Genomic DNA, 7,804 nt, shown 5'->3' with positions numbered 1-7,804 from the left:
CGGGCGTTGACTTCTAAGGCCCTAACTGTTTGATCTGGTGGAGCAACGCCCTAGGGTGAAGCCTAGGTTGCCCGGAACGTAGAAATGACCATAACTTTCACACTGGATGCTATTATTCGTTCTATACGATGGAAAAACTGTTATATTTATATTGTATCTTATGCTCCTGGCGTTGACTTCTTAGGCCCTAACAATTCGATCTGGTGGAACAACGCCCTAGAGTGAAGCCTAGGTTGCCTGGAACGTACAAATGACCATCACTTTCACACGGGTTGCAATTATTCCTGTTATAGGATGGAAGGACTGTTGTATTTTTATTGTATTTTATGCTTCAGGCGTTGACTTCTGAGTCCGCAGCTATTCGATGTGGTGTATCAACGCCCTAGAGTGAAGCCTAGGTTGCTCGGAATGTAAAAATAACCATAACATTCACACTGGTTGAAATTATTCGTTTTATACGATGGAAAAACTGTTGTACTTATATTGTATTTTATGCTTCTGGCGTTGACTTCTTATGCCACAACTATTCCATCTGGTGGAACAACGCCCTATGGTGAAGCCTAGGTTGACCGGAACGTAGAAATGGAAATAACTTTCACACCGGTAGCAATTATTCGTTTTATACGATGGAAAAACAGTTCTATTTATTTTGTATTTTATGCTTCGGCCGTTGACTTCTAAGGCCCTAACTATTCGATCTGTTCTAGCAACGCCCTAGGGTGAAGCCTAGGTTACCCGGAACGTAGAAATGACCAGTACTTTCACACTGTTTGCAGTGACTCCTGTTATACGATGGAAAAACTGTTGCATCTTTATTGAATTTTATGCTTCTGGCGTTGACTTCTAAGGCCCTAACTATTCAATCTGTTGGAGCAACGCCCTAGAGTGAAGCCTAGGTTTCCCGGAACGTAGAAATGACCATCACTTTCAAACTGGTTGCAATTAATCCTTTTATACGATGGAAAAACTGTTGTATTTTTACTGCATTTTATGCTTCGGGCGTTGACTTCTAAGGCCCTAACTATTCAATCTGTCGGGTCAACGCCCTAGAGTGAAGCCTAGGTTGCTCGGAAAGTAGAAATGACCACAACTTTCATACTGGTTGCAATTACTCGTTTTATACAATGGAAAAACTGTTATATTTATATTGTATCTTATGCTCCTGGCGTTGACTTCTTAGGCCCTAACAATTCGATATGGTGGAACAACGCCCTAGAGTGAAGCCTAGGTTGCCTGGAACGTACAAATGACCATCACTTTCACACGGGTTGCAATTATTCCTGTTATAGGACGGAAAGACTGTTGTATTTTTATTGTATTTTATGCTTCAGGCGTTGACTTCTGAGTCCGCAGCTATTCGATGTGGTGTATCAACGCCCTAGAGTGAAGCCTAGGTTGCTCGGAATGTAAAAATGACCATAACATTCACACTGGTTGAAATTATTCGTTTTATACGATGGAAAAACTGTTGTATTTATATTGTATTTTATGCTGCTGGCGTTCACTTCTTAGGCCCTAACTATTCGATCTGGTGGAACAACGCCCTGGGGTGAAGCCTAGGTTGCCGGGAACGGACAAATGACCATAACTTTCACACTGGTTGCTATCATTCGTTTTATACGATGGAAAAACCGTTGCATTTTTATTGCATTTTATGCTTCGGGCACTGACTTCTAAGGTCCTGACTATTCAATCTGTTGGAGCAACGCGCTAGGGTGAAGCCTAGGTTGCGCGGAAAGTAGAAATGACAATAACTTTCACACTGGTTGCAATTATTCGTTTTATACGATGGAAAAGCTGTTGCATCTTTATTGTATTTTATGATTCTGTCGTTGACGTCTAAGGCCGTAGCTAGTAGATGTGGTGGAGCAACGCACTAGAGTGACGCGTAGGTTGCCCGGAACGTGGAATGACCATTACTTTCGCAATGTTTGCAATTATACGTTTTATACGATGGTAAAACTGTTGTACTTATATTGTATTTTATGCTTCTGGCGTTGACTTCTTATGCCACAACTATTCCATCTGGTGGAACAACGCCCTAGAGTGAAGCCTAGGTTGCTGGGAATGTAAAAATGACCATAACATTCACACTGGTTGAAATTATTTGTTTTATACGATGGAAAAACTGTTATATTTAAATTGTATTTTATGCTTCTGGCGTTGATTTCTTAGGCCCTAACTATTCAATCTGGTGGAACAACACCCTAGAGTGAGGCCTAGGTTGCCTGGCACGTAGAAATGACCATCACTTCCATACTGGTAGCAATCATTCGTTTTATACGATGGAAAAACTGTTGTAATTATATTGTATTTTATGCTTCTGGCGTTGACTTCTAAGGCACAAACTATTCAATCTGTTGGGTCAACGCCCTAGAGTGAAGCCTAGGTTGCTCGGAATGTAGAAATGACCATAACATTCACACTGGTTGAAATTATTCGTTTTATACGATGGAAAAACTGTTGTACTTATATTGTATTTTATGCTTCTGGCGTTGACTTCTTATGCCACAACTATTCCATCTGGTGGAACAACGCCCTAGGGTGAAGCCTAGGTTGACCGGAACGTAGAAATGACCATAACTTTTACACTGGTAGCAATTATTCGTTTTATACGATGGAAGAACAGTTCTATTTATTTTGTATTTTATGCTTCGGCCGTTGACTTCTAAGGCCCTAACTATTCGATCTGTTCTAGCAACGCCCTAGGGTGAAGCCTAGGTTACCCGGAACGTAGAAATGACCAGTACTTTCACACTGTTTGCAGTGACTCCTGTTATACGATGGAAAAACTGTTGCATCTTTATTGAATTTTATGCTTCTGGCGTTGACTTCTAAGGCCCTAACTATTCAATCTGTTGGAGCAACGCCCTAGAGTGAAGCCTAGGTTGCCCGGAACGTAGAAATGACCATCACTTTCAAACTGGATGCAATTAATCCTTTTATACGATGGAAAAACTGTTGTATTCTTATTGCATTTTATGCTTCCGGCGTTGACTTCTAAGGCCCTAACTATTCAATGTGTTGGAGCAACGCCCTAGGGTGAATCCTAGGTTGCCCGGAAAGTAGAAATGACGTTAACCTTCATACTGGTTGCAATTACTCGTTTTATATGATGGAAAAACTGTTGTATTTATATTGTATTTTATGCTTCTGGCGTTCACTTCTTAGGCCCTAACTATTCGATCTGGTGGAACAACGCCCTAGGGTGAAGCCTAGGTTGCACGGAACGTAGAAATGAGCATAACTTTTACACTGGTAGCAATTATTCGTTTTATACAATGGAAAAACTGTTATATTTATATTGTATCTTATGCTCCTGGCGTTGACTTCTTAGGCCCTAACAATTCGATCTGGTGGAACAACGCCCTAGAGTGAAGCCTAGGTTGCCTGGAACGTACAAATGACCATCACTTTCACACGGGTTGCAATTATTCCTGTTATAGGACGGAAAGACTGTTGTATTTTTATTGTATTTTATGCTTCAGGCGTTGACTTCTGAGTCCGCAGCTATTCGATGTGGTGTATCAACGCCCTAGAGTGAAGCCTAGGTTGCTCGGAATGTAAAAATGACCATAACATTCACACTGGTTGAAATTATTCGTTTTATACGATGGAAAAACTGTTGTATTTAAATTGTATTTTTTGCCTCTGGCGTTGATTTCTTAGGCCCTAACTATTCAATCTGGTGGAACAACACCCTAGAGTGAGGCCTAGGTTGCCCGGAACGTAGAAATGACCATCACTTCCACACTGGTAGCAATCATTCGTGTTATACGATGGAAAAACTGTAGTATTTATATTGTATTTTATGCTTCTGGCGTTGACTTCTAAGGCACGAACTATTCGATCTGGTGGAGCAATGCCATAGAGTGAAGCCTAGGTTGCCCGGAACGTAGAAATGACCATCACTTTCAAACTGGATGCAATTAATCCTTTTATACGATGGAAAAACCGTTGCATTTTTATTGCATTTTATGCTTCGGGCACTGACTTCTAAGGTCCTGACTATTCAATCTGTTGGAGCAACGCGCTAGGGTGAAGCCTAGGTTGCGCGGAAAGTAGAAATGACAATAACTTTCACACTGGTTGCAATTATTCGTTTTATACGATGGAAAAGCTGTTGCATCTTTATTGTATTTTATGATTCTGTCGTTGACGTCTAAGGCCGTAGCTAGTAGATGTGGTGGAGCAACGCACTAGAGTGACACCTAGGTTGCCCGGAACGTGGAATGACCATTACTTTCGCAATGTTTGCAATTATACGTTTTATACGATGGTAAAACTGTTGTACTTATATTGTATTTTATGCTTCTGGCGTTGACTTCTTATGCCACAACTATTCCATCTGGTGGAACAACTCCCTAGAGTGAAGCCTAGGTTGCTGGGAATGTAAAAATGACCATAACATTCACACTGGTTGAAATTATTTGTTTTATACGATGGAAAAACTGTTATATTTAAATTGTATTTTATGCTTCTGGCGCTGATTTCTTAGGCCCTAACTACTCAATCTGGTGGAACAACACCCTAGAGTGAGGCCTAGGTTGCCTGGCACGTAGAAATGACCATCACTTCCATACTGGTAGCAATCATTCGTTTTATACGATGGAAAAACTGTTGTATTTATATTGTATTTTGTGCTGCTGGCGTTCACTTCTTAGGCCCTAGCTATTCGATCTGGTGGAACAACGCCCTGGGGTGAAGCCTAGGTTGCCCGGAACGTAGAAATGACCATATCTTTCACACTGGTTGCTATTATTCCTTTTATACGATGGAAAAGCTGTTATATTTATATTGTATTTTATGCTTCTGGCGTTGCCTTCTTAGGCCCTAACTGTTCGATCTGGTGAAACAACGCCCTAGAGTGAAGCCTAGGTTACCCGGAACGGACAAATGACCAGTACTTTCACACTGATTGCAATTATTCATTTAATACGATGGAAAAGCTGTTGTATTGATATTGTATTTTATGCTTCTGGCGTTGACTTCTAAGGCCGTAGCTATTAGCTGTGGTGGAGCAACGCCCTACAGTGACGCCTAGGTTGCCCGGAACGTAGAAATGACCATTAATTTCACAATGTTTGCAATTATTCATTTTATACAAAGGAAAAACGGTTGTACTTATATTGTGTTTTATTCTTCTGGCGTTGAATTCCAAGTCCCTAGCTTTTCGATCTGGTGGAGCAACGCCCTAGAGTGAAACCTAGGTTGCTTGGAATGTAGAAATGACTTTAACTTTCACACTGGTCCCAATTATTCGTTTTATACGATGGAAAAGCTGTTGTATTTTGTATCGTATTTTATGCTTCGGGCGTTTACTTCTAAAGCCCTTACTATTCGATCTGGTGGAGCAACGCCCTAGAGTGAAACCTAGGTTGCCCGGAACGTACAAATAACGACAACTTTCATACTTGTTGCAATTATTCGTTTTATACGATGGAAAAACTGTTGTATTTATATTGTTTTTTATGCTTCGGGCGCTGACTTCTAAGGCCCTAACTATTCGATCTGGTGGAACAACGCCCTAGAATGACGCCTAGGTTGCCTAGAACGTACAAATGACCATCACTTTCACACGGGTTGCAATTATTCCTGTTATAGGATGGAAAGACTGTTGTATTTTTATTGTATTTTATGCTTCAGGCGTTGACTTCTGAGGCCGCAGCTATTCGATGTGGTGGAAGAACGCCATAGAGTGAAGCCTAGGTTGCCCGGAACATAGAAATGACCATAACTTTCATACTGGTTGCAATTACTCGTTTTATATGATGGAAGAACTGTTGTATTTATATTGTATTTTACGCTGCTGGCGTTCACTTCTTAGGCCCTAACTATTCGATCTGGTGGGACAACGCCCTGGGGTGAAGCCCAGGTTGCCCGGAACGTAGAAATAACCAAAGCTTTGACACTGGTTGCTATTATTCGTTTTATACGATGGAAAAACTGTTCTATTAATTTTGTATTTTATGCTTCGGGCGTTGACTTCTTAGGCCCTAACAATTCGATCTGGTGGAACAACGCCCTAGAGTGACGCCTAGGTTGCCTGGAACGTACAAATGACCATCACTTTCACACGGGTTGCAATTATTCCTGTTATAGGATGGAAAGACTGTTGTATTTTTATTGTATTTTATGCTTCTGGCGTTGAATTCTAAGTCCCTAGCTATTCGATCTGGTAGAGCAACGCCCTAGAGTGAAACCTAGGTTACCCGGAACGTAGAAATGACCAGTACATTCACACTGGTTGCAGTTATTCCTGTTAGACGATGGAAAAACTGTTGCATCTTTATTGTATTTTATGCTTCTGGCGCTGACTTCTAAGGCCCTAACTAGTCGATCTGGTGGAGCAACGCCCTAAAGTGAAGCCTAGGTTGCCCGGAACGTAGAAATGACCATAACTTTCACACTGGTTGCTATTATTCGTTCTATACCATAGGAAAACTGTTGCATCTTTATCGTATTTAATGCTTCTGGCGTTGACTTCTTAGGCCGTAACTATCCGATCTGGTGGAGCAACGCCCTGGAGTGAAACCTGGGTTGCCCGGAACGTAGAAGTGACCACTACTATCACACTGGTTGCAAATTATTCCTGCTATACGTTGAGAAACTGTTGTATTTTTATTGCATTCTATGCTTCTGGCGTTCACTTCTTAGGCCCTAGCTATTCGATCTGGTGGAACAACGCCCTAGGATGAAGCCTAGGTTGCCCGGAACGTAGAAATGACCATAGCTTTTACACTCGCAGCAATTATTCGTTTTATACAATGGAAAAACCGTTCTATTTATTTTGTATTTTATGCTTCGGGCGTTGACTGCTAAGGCCCTAACTATTCAATCTTTTGGAGCAACGCCCTAGGGTGAAGCCTAGGTTGCTCGGAAAGTAGAAATAACCATAAGTTTCATACTGGTTGCAATTATTCGTTTTATACGATGGAAAAACTGTTGTATTTATATTGTATTTTATGCTTCTGGCGTTGACTTCTTAGGCCCTAACTATTCGATCTGGTGGAACAACGCCGTAGAGTGAAGCCTAGGTTGCCCGAACGTAGAAATGACCATAACTTTCACACTGGTTGCAATTATTCGTTTTATACGATGGAAAAGCTGTTGTATTTATATCGTATTTTATGCTTCTGGCGTTGACGTCTTAGGCCGTAACTATTCGGTCTGGTGCAGCAACGCCCTGGAGTGAAACCTAGGTTGCCCGGAACGTAGAATTGGCCATCACTTTCAAACTGGTTCCAATTATTCCTGATACATGATGGAAACAATGTTGTATTTTTTTTGCATTTTATCGTTCGGGCGTTGACTTCTAAGGCCCTAACTATTCAATCTGTTGGAGGAACGCCCTATGGTGAAGCCTAGGTTGCTCGGAAAGTAGAAATGACCATAAGTTTCATACTGGTTGCAATTATTCGTTTTATACGATGGAAAAACTGTTGTATTTATATTGTATTTTATGCTTCTGGCGTTGACTTCTAAGGCACTAACTATTCGATCTGGTGGAGCAACGGAATAGAGTGATGCCTAGGTTGCCCGGAACATAGAATTGGCCATCAATTTCAAACTGGTTGCAATTATACCTGTTATATGATGGAAACACTGCTGTATTTTTTTTGCATTTTATGGTTCGGGCGCTGACTTCTAAGGCCCTAACTATTCAATCCGTTGTAGCAACGCCCTAGGGTGAAGCCTAGGTTGCTCGGAAAGTAGAAATGACCATAAGTTTCATACTGGTTGCAATTATTCGTTTTATACGATGGAAAAACTGTTGTATTTATATTGTATTTTATGATTCTGG

Source organism: Calliopsis andreniformis, unplaced genomic scaffold (assembly GCF_051401765.1).
Source record: "Calliopsis andreniformis isolate RMS-2024a unplaced genomic scaffold, iyCalAndr_principal scaffold0004, whole genome shotgun sequence".
Lineage (NCBI taxonomy): Eukaryota > Metazoa > Arthropoda > Insecta > Hymenoptera > Andrenidae > Calliopsis > Calliopsis andreniformis.
The sequence above is the reverse complement of the archived record's forward strand: the minus strand, read 5'-3'. Positions refer to the sequence as shown.